This window comes from Panicum virgatum, chromosome 8K, assembly GCF_016808335.1.
Source record: "Panicum virgatum strain AP13 chromosome 8K, P.virgatum_v5, whole genome shotgun sequence".
NCBI classification, from domain to species: domain Eukaryota; kingdom Viridiplantae; phylum Streptophyta; class Magnoliopsida; order Poales; family Poaceae; genus Panicum; species Panicum virgatum.
In genome coordinates this window covers 6,640,301-6,656,306 of record NC_053143.1, presented here as the reverse complement: position 1 = coordinate 6,656,306, position 16,006 = coordinate 6,640,301, and the positions used below count along the sequence as shown (strand labels likewise).

The 16,006-nt window shown below is 48.8% G+C and overlaps 1 pseudogene; it reads left to right on the top strand.

Annotated features, from left to right (window-relative positions):
* The first annotated feature begins 1,314 nt into the window (after window positions 1-1,314).
* On the top strand, window positions 1,315-5,126 carry LOC120643746 (annotated as a pseudogene).
* The last annotated feature ends 10,880 nt before the right edge of the window (window positions 5,127-16,006 follow it).

The window sequence follows — 16,006 nt, the reverse complement described above, 5'->3', positions numbered from 1 at the left end:
TTGAATCCATAGGTTCACACTTGATTGAATATATGGTATTAATTGTGACGTGGACATCTCGCCCTTCTAGCTTCACCATGGGCTTTCATATTCGCAGATCCTGTTTGTTTCTAGAGACTTTTTTTTAGTCCCTAACACATCCAAAGAAATCTTACTATTTTGAAGTATCAAACAAAATCTGTTTATAATTTTTTTTCACATATGCGTACTAATTCGCGAGATGAATCTAATGAGCCAAATGAATCCATAATTTGCTACATTAGTACAACAGTAACCATCCGCTAATTATGAATTAATATACCTCATTAGATTCATCTTGCAGTTTAGCTCAGGAGTTATGTAGTTAGTTTTGTAATTAACCATCATTTAATAATTATAAATACTAAGATTCTCTTTGATGTAACATAGTCTAAAGTTTAACCTATATATGGATTAAATGTGCATTGGTCAAGCTTGGGTGGTTTGTAAAGAGAGATCTTTGGGGATGGGCTAGTCTACCAACCAGCATAAAGCTTTCAAAAGGGGAGCTTGACTGACCTTGAATTTTAGTACGGGCACGTCCATCTCGATACAAACCTAGTGGCATTACGAGTAGCCAGGTGCCAGCAAGCACTACCGTGCCAGAACAAGTCTTTGCCTCTGGCCGGCAATGGGTAATTAGCCAACATGTTAGCCAAACACGCCCAGACAAATTCCAACATTTGGAAATAAACTAGGAAAAATTAGGCCCTGTTTAGTTCCAAAAATTTTTTCTAAAATACCCGTCATATCGAATGTTCGGACACATGCATGGAGTATTAAATATAGTTGAAAAAATAATTAATTACATAGTCTAATTGATTAGCACGAGATGAATCTTTTAAGTCTAATCAGTCTATAATTGGACATTATTTGTCAAATAACAACGAAATGTGCTACAGTACCAAAATCAACAACTTTTCAACATCTAAATAGAACCTTAGTATAGTCAGGCTACTTTTCTGCAAAACACCAACACACTCTCTGACTCTCTGTTTGCATTTTTTATGTGCCAATCAATGTTTGCGGTCCTAATACTCCAATTTTTTCGTCTCGTCGAAGAAGAGACCACCACCAACAGGGCAACAGGCCAGATGCTCTCCAATGGCCCCTGCAGGCAGCTCGTGTCAGCAAGCACTACCACGCTACAATAAGTCTTGCCTCTGGCCGGCAATGGGTAATTAGTCAACATATTAGCTAAACACGCCCAACATTTGGAAATTAACTAGGAAAAAATAATATAGTCAGGCTACTTTCCTACAAAACACCCCAACACACTCTCTGTTTGCATTTTCTTTGTGCGTCTCGTCGCTGAAGAGACCACACCACCAACAGGCCAGACGCTCTCCAATGGCCGCTGCAGGCAGCTCGTTCTTCGTGCTGGTAATATTGTTGGCCATCTCGGATCCAGTTCTATCTACCGGTTTCGCTTCTGCTTCTTCGTCCTCCCCAGGCCGCCCAAGCCCGACCCCCAACCTCAACGGCAGCGGCGCCGGCACCGACCTCGCCGCGCTGCTGGCTTTCAAGGCCCGGCTCTCCGACCCTCTCGGCGTCCTCGCCAGAAGCTGGACGGCCAACGTGTCCTTCTGCCGCTGGGTCGGCGTCTCGTGCAGCCGCCGCCGGCAGCGCGTCGCCGCCCTGTCGCTGCCAGGCGTGCCCCTCCGGGGAGAGCTCGACCCGGGTCTCGGTAACCTCTCTTTCCTCACCGTGCTCGACCTCACGAACACCAGCCTCTCCGGCACCATCCCGGCCGGTCTTGGTAGGCTACACCGGCTTAGGAAACTAAGCCTCTCCGATAATCACCTCTCGGGCGCAATTCCTGGCACCTTGGGCAATCTCTCGCAGCTGAGCCTTCTCAACCTTGGTTACAACACCCTCTCCGAGCAGATCTTGCCGGAGCTGCTGCAGGACCTGCCCAATCTTCAGACCCTTGCTCTGAATGATAACGAGCTGAGTGGCCAGATACCGCCACATCTATTCAATAGCACGCCTTTCCTGAGGTACATCCTCCTTGGAAACAACAAGCTATCAGGTCTGATACCAAATGGCGTGGGCTCCCTGCCCCGGCTAGTGTACTTGGATCTGCAACTCAACCAGCTCTCCGGCTCAGTACCAGCGACCTTGTTCAACATGTCACTGCTTCAGGTCATGTCACTCGGACAGAACAATCTAACGGGGTCAGTTCCTGGCAATCGAAGTTTTAGCCTGCCGGAGTTGCAGGAGTTGTACTTGCCTAAGAACAACTTTGCAGGTCGGATACCGCTGGCGCTTTCAGCATGCCGGCACCTGCGAGTTCTCTCTTTGGCCTTCAATTCTTTTGTTGATACTGTGCCAGCTTGGTTGGGTCAACTGCCACAACTCACAGGTATTACCTTGGGTAATAATCACCTTGCTGGACCTATCCCAGCAGTCCTTGGCAATCTCACTAGTCTTACTCGACTAGGCCTCTCTTTCTGCAACCTGACCGGAGAGATTCCAACTGAATTAGGCTTAATGCAAGAACTCTCGCAACTGCAGCTCGGGTCCAACCAGCTAGCAGGTCAAATACCAGCCAGTCTTACAAATTTATCTAAGCTATATGACCTAAATCTGCAAGTAAATCAGTTGTCTGGATCAGTCCCAGACACACTTGGGAACATCCCAGGTTTGATCAAGTTTGAACTGTCATATAATAATTTAAACGGAACCCTTGGATTCCTGTCCTCCCTTTCCAATTGCAGACAACTCCAGGTGCTTGGCATATTTTCTAATTCTTTCACTGGGGAACTCCCTGGCCATGTGGGAAACCTGTCTACAAAGTTACGTGAGTTTCATGGAGGCTACAACAAGATAACAGGTGTGCTTCCATCAACCTTGGCAAACTTAAGTAGTCTTGACGTGTTTGATCTTCGCAACAACCTACTCACGGAACCAATACCAGAATGGATCACATCGATGCAGAATCTTGTGTACCTTGATGTCTCATACAATGACATATCAGGCCCTATACCAACACAAATTGGTATGATGAGAAGCTTAGAGAGGCTGCATCTCCATGGAAACAAATTGTTTGGCTCTATACCCGATAGCATTGGTAATCTTACTAAGCTAGAAACATTGACTGTGTTCAACAACAACTTGAGCTCAACAATACCGGCTAGCTTATTCCACCTGGATAAACTTGTCGATGTATACCTTTCTAACAATTATTTTTCTGGTGCGCTACCGGCTGATGTTAGTGGGCTAAAAATAGCGTACGTTATTGAAATAAATTCCAACATTTTGATTGGAAATATTCCTGATTCATTCGGAAAGCTCAGGATGCTGGCTCAGCTAGATTTATCACACAACTCATTTGAGGGCACGATACCAGAATCGTTTCAAGAGCTGACCAACTTAGCATCACTCAATCTCTCCTCCAACAATCTCTCCGGTAGCATTCCCAAGTTCCTTGCTAATTTCACCTCCTTGACAACCTTGAATCTCTCCTTCAATAAGCTGGATGGCAAGATACCAGAGGGAGGCGTTTTCTCAAACATCACCTTGACATCATTGATTGGGAATGCTGGCCTATGTGGTGCTCCCTGCTGCTACCATAGCATTAGGTTCTATTGTTTTCTGTGTTTACCTAGTGATCAAAAGGAAACTTAAAAACAAGAGACAAATCCATGCCTCTGCTGCTGGCCCAAGTGATCTCATGAACCGTAGCTTACTCTCCTACCATGATCTTGTTCGCGCCACCGATAATTTTAGTGACAATAACCTTTTGGGGACTGGGAGCTTTGGAAAAGTTTTCAAGGGCCAACTGAGCACCGGTTTGGTGGTTGCAGTAAAAGTTCTAGACATGCAGCTGGAACAAGCAATTAGAAGTTTCGATGCCGAGTGCCGTGTGCTTCACATGGCTCGACACCGGAATGTGATAAAGATTCTAAACACCTGCTCTAACCTGGATCTCAGAATATTGGTGCTTGAGTACATGCCCAATGGAAACCTTGATACGCTCCTTCATGCTAAAGGCAGAAGGCACTTGGGGCTCCTCAAGAGGCTCGATATCATGCTGGATGTGGCGATGGCGATGGAGTATCTACACCATGAGCACCATGAGGTGGTCCTGCACTGTGACTTGAAGCCTACCAACGTGCTATTTGACGACGACATGACGGCGCATGTAGCAGACTTTGGTATCGCAAAGTTGCTATTGGGTGATGACAGTTCCATGATCACTGCAACCATGCCTGGAACACTTGGGTACATGGCACCAGGTACGGGAGCATTTTGTACTCTTGCTAATCCTAGTTTAAAATCTGTTTATTGTGTTGATCAACCATGCTAGGTCTCTGTTTTGTGAATCTCTCAAACAGAGTATGGATCTCTTGGAAAGGCATCACGCAAGAGTGACGTGTTCAGCTACGGAATCATGCTCCTTGAAGTCTTCACTGGGAAGAGACCCACCGATCCGATGTTTGATGGAGAACTGGGCATCAGGCAGTGGGTTCAGCAAGCATTTCGATCTGAACTTGCCTCTGTTCTGGACGAGCAGCTCCTGCAGGAAGCTGCTTCTTCTATATGCGACCTGAATGATTCTCTTCTGCCAATATTTGAGATGGGCTTGCTCTGCTCGAGCGACTCGCCTGAACAAAGGATGTCAATGAGCAATGCGGTGGTGAAACTGAACAAGATAAAAACGGATCACACCAAAATGGCATTGGTAAAATTGCAGAGCGCTGGTCGGTAAATTGATCAGCCTTATTTGTATGCTGCGTCTGGTTGTCTGTAATGTTCGCTTGCTTCTGCAGTAGGAGAGCAACTTCATCTGCCGTGCAAGACAGTAAGGATGGCAAGCTGAGTATGAACATGGTGCAGCAAGGTGCTACGTTAGACAAGCACCTGATAGTGATGGACGACAATGAGGATGAAGAAAACCAATTGGAAATTTCGGCTAGGAGACTGGGGTGTGGATAAAATTACTTGTGCATAGCATAGGATGTTTAGGAGATTCTGGCAGCTTCAACTGTTGTGTGTTTTAGCAGAAGCCTATTACTGTATGATATGTTGTGATTGTGGTTTGTACTCTGCAACAGAACACAGGTTCACTATCCACGGCAGGCAGGTTGATGTCATTCTTGAAAGGTCCTGAATTTTGCATGAACTTGATGTTCCAGTGCTAGTATAAATTAATTATGCGTCTCACTGTGACTCTGTGAGTGAGAGTTGAGCTGGAAGGTTCCCAGTGGTTAGCAGAACTAAGGCTGTCTCCAACAAGCCTCCCCATTCCCATCCTCATTTCAAACTCCACTCTGTAAACAGTATTGCTACAGTGTAAAATAGTACGCATACAGTGTATGCACGGCCTTGCTGGAGACAGCCTAAGCAATTAGGCATCTAGGAGTAGAAGATTTCCCCTTGGTCTGCTCAATCAATGATTTGAGGAATGAGAGTACTCTATCCTGCTTGTGATGAGTGAATTGTCAATCGTGCGGTGTGATCGTCCGCTTGGTCTTTGGATTGCAGGTACACGGGCGTCGAGTGTCGACGGAGAGTTGCCATGAAGGAGCTCGGGCCGAGCGGCAGCTGTGGCGTCCACTCCTGGATCGAGGACGCAAGCGGCGACGGAAGGCGGGTTTCTTGCTTTGCGCCACAAAACCAAGGAGGCGGACGGCGGTTGAAGACGCCAAGTCGTGGAAGCACGGGCGTCGGTCTCGGGACTGACAGAGGCGACGGGCGTCGACGGCGTCTAGGGCCTCGCTGCGGGCGAGGAGGTGACGGGCGTCGAGCGGCGTCTAGGGCCGTCAGAAGGCCGAGGCGGGAACGGCGTCTAGGGCCACGGCGTGGAGGTGGGAATCTTCCCGCGCGTGGAGTTTTGGTGGTTTTCTCAAAACCGGCCAACTACCCGGGTTTCGCGGACCCCTCAAAACCGTGAACCGGATCTTCATCGACACGGCGGCATCGCGGAGAAGACTTCGACTCGAAGAAAGAACCTCGACCGTCGGATGAGTCCTTGTATCTTTTTCCAGTTTTGCCCCTACGGGCTTTCTAGTGTTTAATTGAGTCTAGGGGTAGTTTAGTCTTTTGGGTTGAGAGTTGTTGGGGTAAAAAAACCCCTCACCCCTAACCCTCTCGCTCTCTTTTTTCCCGGGCGCACAAACAGCAGCCGCCACCTTCCTAGCGCCCTCCTCTCTCCCGTGGCTCTCTTCCTTCTTCCTCTCTAGGCTTAGGATTTTAGGGATGGATTCTTGAAGACTTTGTACTGAGATTGTGTGGGAAAGGAGGCCCAATCCTCCTTGTGTCCTCCGGGGTTTTGAATTCATTTCAATCTCATACGATTTGAGCTTGCTTTTGGATGAATTCGATTTTCATTTGTCGACTCTTATGCACGAGATCGTGATGGTTCTTTGAGCTCCTTGAAGTGATTCTAATCCCTCTTACCTAGTGCAAAACCTCTAATAATCACGAGCTTTTTAGGATTGAAGTTCTTGAAGTTTTCACGTTCTTGAGAAAACTCCGTTGTAGCTAGGTTTTTCCTCGATTCCACTCAAACCATGGAATAATTCATCGATTCTTTCTATGGATGTGTTCACAAGTCCTTTGTGATCATGCCCACAAAATTTGGTAAGATTAGGACTTGGTTTGATCCCTCGAACATCGATTTTTTGACGAGGCGCGGGCTGAAAAATAGGGTTTTTGGCATCGGGCTGAGTTTTTACCTATCACCGGTTAAACCGACGCTTTGAACATGGTGCGTCGGTTCAACCGGTGAGTGGGAGTTTCGTTCGTTAGGGTTTTCTGCCTTCTGTTTGGTTGCACCGGTGCATTCATCTCTACATGCATCGGATCAACCGGTGTAACCACAGTGCTCGCTGTTTTTGCCCGTTCAACCGACGAGTTCATTTCACTTCTCATCGGTTTAACCGGTGAGTGACTCCTTGTCTTGACTGTTTTTGCACGACAGTTGAACCGACGAGGTGCCATCTGTTCACATCGGTTTAAACGGTGCTCACCGACCGGTTTGGAGTCCCTCTGGACAACTACACCGGTGCTCGTGATCGATTTTGTCGGATCATCCGGTGCACTATCACCGGTTGAACCGACGCAGTTTAAACCGAGGCGTCGGTTTAACCGGTGTGTGCTTTCTCGTGCTTCCGGTTCTGTGCGTCGGTTAAACCGACGTGGTGCCTCTGTGCACGTCGGTTCAACCGGTGTATATACCGTGTCTGTCCTTCAGCAGCTACTTCTCGCTGCTCGCTTCCGCATTACTTCTCGCGTGTTCCTAGGGGTGTTTTGTGTTAGTGTAGCTCCTCTATAGCTATTTTACACTTCACCTAGGACTTTAGGGTTGGGTGCAAACTTAGGATCTTAGTCCGAGCTTTTGATTGCGATAAATTTTCAATCGGCTCTCATTCACCCCCCCTCTGGTTGCCGTTTCGGTCCCTCAATTGGTATCAGAGCTTGGTTGAGGTTTTTAGTACCTTGACCAGTTCGAAAACCACTTGGCGACCTTGGCGAGTCTTGGTAAGATCCCAGTGTTTACCGGCGAGGACTATGCTTATTGGAAGGTTCGCATGCGTGCCTTCTTGCAAAGCATGGGAGCCGAGATCTGGGATATTATCAAGAACCAGGCGTACGAGGTGCTTGCCGTTCGGACCTCTCCTCTTCAGGTGTCCGAGCACGAGGCTAACGCCAAGGCTATCAATGCCTTGTTCGCTGGTGTTTCTCGTGCGGAGTTCTCACGCGTCCAGGGTTTTCAGGAAGCCCACAAATTTTAGACGTGCCTTGAGAACTACCACGAGGGCACACATCAGGTTAAGGCCAGGATTTTCGAGACTCACCGGCGTGAATATGAGAACTTCACACAGGGACCGGGTGAGAGCATTGGCGACATGTTCAGTCGGTTTCAATCGATTGTGAACAAAATCAATGCGAACAGATCTGCTGACGCCCTTGAGTACACAGAGCATGAGAAGGCCCTCAAGTTGCTCTACACACTTGACCGCTCTGTGTGGGATCTCAAGGTGAACACGATCATTGAGTCTGCAGGCTATGAGACACTGACCGTGAATGAGCTCTTCAGCAAGCTCAAGGCCACCGAGGTGGATAACCAGACATGAGCTAAGCTCAATGGTGCCCCTCCTTCCAAGAGCGTCGCTCTTGTGACTGGCTCAGGTGGATCGAGCTCTAACGCTAACTCTGTTCTTGGCTTTTCCCTTGCCTCTCTGCCCTCTGTTACAGATGACCAGCTAGAGACGCTGGGCAACGACGACTTGTGCCTTCTCATCAGCAAGTTCCAGCGTGTCTACCACAACCGGCAGAGGCGGAAGAACCCCGGGTGCTACCACTGCGGCGATCCAAACCACTTCATCGCCGAGTGCCCCAAGAAGTCCGGCGGTGGCCAGAACAACAACCCCGACTACTACCGCCACCGCGACCGCGACGAGAGAGGCTCCAACAAGGAGCATCGGCGCCACAAGCACCACAGTCGTGACCGGGGAGGACGCTTCGACAAGAAGTCATTCAAGAAGCGCTTCCAGTACAAGGCCAAGAAGCGGGAGAAGTCCTTCCTGGCGCAGCTCAGCGACCTCGACAAGAGCTCTGATACTGACCGCTCTTCTTCACCGACCTCTGACGATGATGACAAGAAGAAGAAGAAGAGGGATAAGGATGCCACCGGCTTCATCGGCCTTTGCTTGGCGGCCGGTCGGCGCAAGGGCTTCTGCACCATGGCGGGTGAAGCAAATGGTGCTCGTGCGTCTTCGGGTGAACATGCTACACCGACGCTCGTCGACTCCTCTCCTGGATCCGAGAGTGATTCAGAGGTAAACTCCACCATCGACCTCCTTGATATTGAGGTTAGGGAGTTGTACGCCGGTCTCGACAACCAGAAGAGGCTGCTTAAGAAAGCAACTAGAGAGCGTAGAAAGCTTAGGGCTGAGCTGGCTTGTGCTAGGGAGAAATCTAGTGAGGATGAGTGTGCTGGCTGCATATCTCACATGAATGATCTTGTTGCTCTCCGTGCCAAGCATGATGAGAACATCGCAAACTTGGATGTTGCCAAGACCTCGCTTTCTGATGTGTCTCACGAGCTAGCTAAGGCCAAGCATGAGCTTGAACTGGTTAAGGACGCTCCCATTGTTAGTGATGTGCTTGAATGCGATGAGTGTCCTATCTTTAAGTCTGATCTAGCTTATTTGCAGTCTAAGTTTGCCACTGTTATTTGTGAACTAGAGGAGCTTCGGTCAAGACCTGTTCTGCTTGGTGCTTGTAAGCTTTGTCCCACGCTTAGGTCGGAGCTAGATGAGAAGAACGCCTTGATTAAGTCTTTGGGAAAGACTAAGGTCGTGGAGTCTAACCCACCTATTGATTGTCATGTTTGCCCTGGTTTGATTTCTGATTTGGATAATCTTGCGGTAGAGAAAGCCAACTTGGAGAATGAGAATACCTATCTTAGGGCGATTCTTAGTTGGGTTTCTGCTAGTGAGTCGCAGTTGGGCATGATGATTAAGCAGTTTAAGCGTGGTGATGGGTTTGGGGTCGGTTACACATACATAAAGTCAGACTTTGACAAGTTGTATGATAAGATCGGCAAGGCTGCTAGAGCTCCAAGTGCTCTGAACACTGCTAGCACGAGCACACAGCCTTCACTTGTTGACCCCGTGGATGGTGTGCTTAAGGAACCATCAAAAGCACCTCTACAGAAGCAGGTTTGGGTTCCAAAGCCCAATGAGCTGAGGAATCCCCTCGATACGCTCCCTGCTGCCACAGCCCAGGTTGCTTAGAAGAAGGGGACTGCTCCTCTCCGTCCGCAGGCTAGGCCTCCACCTCCCAAGAGAGAGGTGAGGTACCACTGTGAGTACTGTGACAGAGAGGGTCACCTGGAGGAGTTTTGCTTCAGAAGGAAGTGGGCTGTGAGGCGTGAGCAGGAGAGACGTAACCCGGACATGTACTCTGCTCGGGTGCATGGTCCTCCTCGGCGTGGTGGTAGGCAAGATGCTAGGGCGCGCCGTGTAACACCCTAATTCAAATTTCAGTAATTAATAATAAATTTAAATGGCTTTATTTAATTTCCTAAGATTTATTGTGTTTAGCCTTGCATTTAATTTAAATTTTGTTTCGTAAGTAATTAAAATTTTATCATAGGTTTAAATTTTGTTGTGCATTCATGCTGGTGCATACTTTTAAATTGAGTGTGGTTTGAATTCAAATTCATATTTGAATTCAAACTTTGTTTGAATTAGATTTAGAAAGGAGAAGAATAGGAAATAGAAATAGAAAAGAAGAAAACCCAAAGCAACCCAACTCAGCTTGAAACCCGGCCCAAACCCCAACCGCCAACCCAGCCCAGCTCTTATCCTTTCTTTTTCCCGTGGCCCATTCCTCGCGGCCCAGCAGGCAGCTCAGCTCCCGGCTCGGTGGACCGCAGCCCATTTCCCATTTCTCCCTTTTCTCCCGGCCACGGCCCGGCTCTCTCCACGCAGCACTTAGCGGCCCGACTCCTTTCCCCCTCCCCGCAGCCTGACCCGTTCTTCCGCACGCGGCCCAGCACATCGCCACCGCCTCTGACGCCGCGACCCCAATCGTCAGCTTCTCCGTCCTCCTCGCGCCCGCGCTCAACGGCCCCCAGATCACGGCCGGGAATCTCGCCAGGATCCCTATCCGGGGCGCGGACGCCGAGATCTCCGGCGCCTCCCCTTTAAACCACCCTGCGACCCCCTGCATCCTATCTGTCCCACGCGCCGCCCCAAACCCTAACTAGCCACGCCACGCCTCTGCTCCACCACAGAGCTCGCTGCGCCGGTGCGGCCACGCTGCTCCGTGAAGTCCCGTGCCCCGTAGACCCCCGCATCGGCTCCGTTTTGGCACCCGGAGTCTCACCGAGAGCGTGCTCCCCGAGTCCAGCTCCGCCGCGCCGGAATTTCTCCCGTACCCCGCCATCGCAGGTGAGTTGAATTCGGGGAAATTACTCGCCGCCGCCGCATCTCAGGCCGCCTGACCTCTCCTCTAACTTCACAGCACGCTCGCACATCGACCCGTGGAGCCCAAGAACCCGGAGCATCGCTGCGTCATCCCCGTCCGCGAGCTCCGCCTAGCGCCGCCACCGGTCCTCGCCGTCGTCACGTCTGCGCTGCGATCTCGACCACCCCGCGCCGTCGGTAAGCACCAGCTCGCCCCCTGGTCGTTTTGCGCTAGAATGGACTAGGCCGTAGCCCATAGAGCCCGTAGGACACCGCACGCCGGCGAGGTGCGCCGCCCAGATACTCCCTCGCCGTCGAGCACCCCGTCCCGCGCCCTAATTCCCTCCCATGAGTGTCCAGGAGGACTACTCATACCCTGGAGATGCTCCTAGGCCGAAGCCGCGTCGAAATCAAGCCCGGGAACCCCAAAATCGCAGCACTCCGGCGAGCCCGAGCCGAGCGCCGCCGCGATTGCTCTGTTTCCGGCGACCCGCGCCGCCGCCGTTGCCCCTTTCACCCTGAGCCGTTCGATCGAGAACCTGCGCCCACGATTAGTTCCAGCGCCCTTAAAACCCAGGCCATCAGATCTGGATCCAACGATCCAGATCGGCGCGTACCCCTTCAGCCTGGCAATCTTCATAAAGAGCCCCTGGGTTTTATTGAAATAAACCCGTAGTCCTAGCGCGTTGAAAAATAATTAGGTTTAGGTCCAGGTTTTAACACTTAGCCCCCTGAGCTTCTTTAATATTGAACCCGCCGTCCACCCTTTGCAGTTTTGCATGTTAGACCCCAGAGTTTTAGTTTAATTACGTTTAGGCCCTCAGTTTTAGCAGAAAAGCCCCTGAAACTCCAGTTTTCTTACAAATAAGCCCCTAGAACTTGTTTTAGCTCTAGTTTATGCGTTTTAGCTCCGTTTTAGGCGTTCTTTATGTTCACGCGATCGTTGTAACGCGTAGAATAGTTCTAGACTAGTTTTGTGTGCTGTTTTCATGTATTGTTGTACTGTTTCTTAGTTTTTGCTAGTGTTTGCATGTATGTTTATTGTTGTGCATTGTTTTGGCCATGTGTTCGTGAGTAGACGCTGATCCAGTTGAGGAGCCCCAGTACCAGTACCTGGAGCAGCCGTCTTCTGAGCAGTTTGAGCAGCAGCAGGATCTGTACGAAGAAGGCAAGTATAACATGAACAACACCTATCATTTTAAATACATTTTCATACTGCATTTTAATACTGTATGCCTATAAGGACTTTCCTAGCCACTTTATATCCTTTATATATATTACCTTTGGGTTGCATTTTGGTTAGTTGTGCTAGGTTGCTGCGCTATAACACACCTTGGTCCTTTTTAATTAATTTGATTAATGGTTTACTTAAACTTAATTCTGAGAGTGGCACTCTGTGTGGCTTGAGTGGCTCACTTCTCGTTAAAATTGGTTTTGTTAGAAACATGGTTTAGGGGGCCAGCACGGTGCTTACTGCCTGGTTGGCCACTCTCCATAAGGACCGGTTCATAGAGCGACAACCTGGGACAACAGTGCTACCACAAGACTGGAATGGTACGGTCTTGGACTACTAATTAGGCCATTTTGGTTCGGGAGTAACTTACCGACGGGGCAAGAGGGGAGTCGAGCCTCAATGGTGCCCAGGCTACAAGGCTTGGTGTGCGTACCCCTCGAGGTGGGTACCATCCATGCATTGCCTGAATCCTTAGCGGTTACACCTTACCAACGTGTCCTTTGTAACGGCCTCGTAGTGAGTTTGCTAGCCATCTCACCTAAGGAAGTGTGATGAACAACTAGCGTAGCTCACGACTTGTGGGTAAAGATGTGCAACCTCTGCAGAGTGTAAAACTGGTATACTAGCCGTGCTCACGGTTATGAGCGGCCCAGATCCTCCTTTTGATTAGTGGGGTTAGCTCCTTCCGACAAGGGGGTGCCTCTCGGGGTTTGGTATGGTTGTGGTTTGGTTTTCAGTAGCAACATGTTTAATTCTGATTAATTACTATGTAACTGGGTTAATGGTAATTCATCAACTCGTAGTAAATAGCTGTAATAAAATTTTACCAACACTTAAAAGCTAATGCAGTTGAGTCAGCCAACCTTAGAGCCTCATAGTTTGTGTTATACTTGTTGAGTACAAGTTGTGTACTCACTCTTGCCTCTTCTCTACTTTTTCCTCTTGGATACGTTACTGCTGCTCAGTTCCTGCCGACACGAGGGAGTTCACTCAGCGCTACCAGGACTACGAGGACTTCTAGGCGTTCGTCTCCCAGTCGACGTCCCTGTGGCACCCTGCTTCAGCTTCGGAGAGTCTTTATCGTATTTTGTACTTCGCTTCCGCTGTATCAGACATTTTTATCATTAATGTAATAAATAACATTCGTATTTTGATTTATTAAGTCTTATTCGTGATATGTACTGTGATATACTGTTCATTCTGTTGTATATACGTGTGACTTGATCCTGGCACGTATATGATTGCTCGGTTTATGTCCTTTTATAAACCGGGTGTTACACGCCGTGTAGGTGGAGGACAGGGAGACGGTGGTGTTTACCGTGCTCCAGCGGGTGGTCTCTTTGTCGGTCGTGCTCCTGGTCGTCCTCAGTACGGCTATGGATCATGGGACCGAGGCTTTGGAGGAGGTTACGACGCACCACGCTTTCCTCGCGGTGGTGGTTGTCAGCCACACGGTAGATAGGACTGGGGATACGTTTTGCCTGAGTTTGCTAACCCTTCTGTAGAGCAAATGGCTCGACACTGGTTTGCTTCACACTTTGCTAACCCCAGTGTTGAGACATTTGCTCACTCTTTGTCTCACTATTGATGTGCAGGTTGGAGGCTTGGAGAACAGGTGGATCATGGACTCCGGTTGTTCGCGCCATATGACCGGGAATGACAAATGGTTTTCCATCCTCACCCCAACGCGCCACAAAGAATACATCATATTTGGGCATAATGGTAAGGGCAAGGTACGTGGTGTTGGCGCTATTAGAGTTTCTGATGACTTCACCCTGAGAAAGTTGATTTGGTTTCGAATCTTGGCTTTAATTTGCTCTCTGTTTCGCAACTTCTTGATGAGGAGTTTGAAGTTCACTTCAAAGAGGGTTGTTCTCGAGTGTTGGATTCCAGAGGAGACCTGGTTTGCTGGATCGTTCCTCGTGACCGAGTTTTCTTGGTCGATTTCTTTGGGACTCCTTTTGGCCCTTCTTGTTGCTTGTTGGCTGGTCCTTCTTCTGATCTGTGGAAGTGGCATAGGAGACTTGGACATTTGATCTTCGACTTGTTGTCTAGACTAAGCTCACTTGGCCTAATCTGAGGATTACCCAAATTAAAGTTTGAAAAGGACCTTGTTTGCCATCTGTGTTGCCACGGGAAGATGATTGCCGCTTCTCATCCGCCTGTTAATCAGGTGATGACCGCTCACCCTGGAGAGTTGCTACACATGGACACAGTAGGTCCTTCTCGGGTGATGTCAGTTGGTGGGAAGTGGTACGTTCTTGTGATCGTGGACGACTTTTCTCTCTATTCTTGGGTCTTTTTCATGAGAACCAAGGATGAGGCTTTCGAGTTTGTTTGAGACTTGATCTTGAGGTTGAAAAACGAGCTACCCCAAGCCATGCGAGCGATTCGCAGTGATAATGGCACAGAATTCAAAAACGCTCGTTTTGAAACCTTTTGCAGTGATCAAGGGCTTGAACACTAGTACTCTTCTCCCTACACTCCAAAGCAGAATGGAGTTGTAGAACGGAAGAATCGGACGGTGGTTGAGATGGCGAGGACGATGCTCGATGAGCATAGGACTCCTCGAAAGTATTGGGCTGAGGCGGTTAATACCGCTTGTTATGTGTCCAATCATATTTTCTTGCGTGCTTTCATGCACAAGACTTCTTATGAGTTGCGATTTGGACGCCAGCCCCGTGTTGAACATCTCAGAGTTTTCGGTTGCCAGTGTTTTGTGTTGAAAGAAGGAAATCTTGATAAGTTTGAGTCTCGCTCATCTGACGGCATTTTTCTCGGTTATGCATCTCATTCTAGAGCATACCGTGTGTTGCTTATTGATTCTAACATCGTCAGAGAGACTTGTGAAGTCACTTTTGACGAGACTGCACCGTGCAATGCTTCTGTCTTTGAAGTTGCAGGAGAAGATGAGCTCGGGACCTCCATCTTTGAAGATGAGGAGGAAGAAGCTGCTGAGGGTGATATTGAGGCTACCACGCTTGCTGTAGACCCAGTCACCTCAGCCACGAGCTCGGACGATGATGACGGCCCCGATCCTACTAGTCTACTTCCCGGGGGCTAGTCGAGCAGGTGACACAATCTTCCCCAGCTGCACCTGAGGAGGCACCAGCTTTGGTTGAGGAGGAGGCGACTTCGATAGGGGAAGCACCGCGACACATTCAGCGTCGTCATCCACCTCAAAAGATGCTAGGTGACCTCAATGAGCGAGTCACACGGTCCATGGTAACAAGTATCGCTGGCTTTGCTCATTCAGCGTTTGTTGCCTCTTTTGAGCCCAAAAATATTGGACACGCTCTTTCTGATTCTAATTGGGTCAATGCCATGCATGAGGAACTCAAAAAATTTGAAAGAAATCAAGTTTGGGTTTTAGTCGAGCCTCCACCTGCATGTAATCCCATCGGAACGAAGTGGGTTTTCAAAAACAAGCAGGGTGAGGATGGTTTGGTCGTTCGGAACAAGGCTCGTCTTGATGCCCAGGGGTTTTGCCAAAAAGAAGGAATTGATTTTGAGGAAACTTTTGCCCCTGTTGCTCGTTTGGAAGCGATTCAGATTTTTCTTGCATTTACTGCTTCTAAGGGTTTTAAAGTTTTCCAAATGGACGTTAAATCTGTCTTCTTAAATGGTTTTATCGAAGAAGAGGTTTATGTGAAACAACCCCCTGGTTTCAAAAATCCAAATTTTCTAAACCGTGATTATAAACTTCAGAAAGCACTTTATGGTTTGAAACAGGCACCTAGAGCTTGGTATGATAGATTGAAAACCTTTTTGTTGGCTCAGGGTTTTAAAATGGGATGTGTGGATAAAACTTTATTCCTCATGCGGTCTG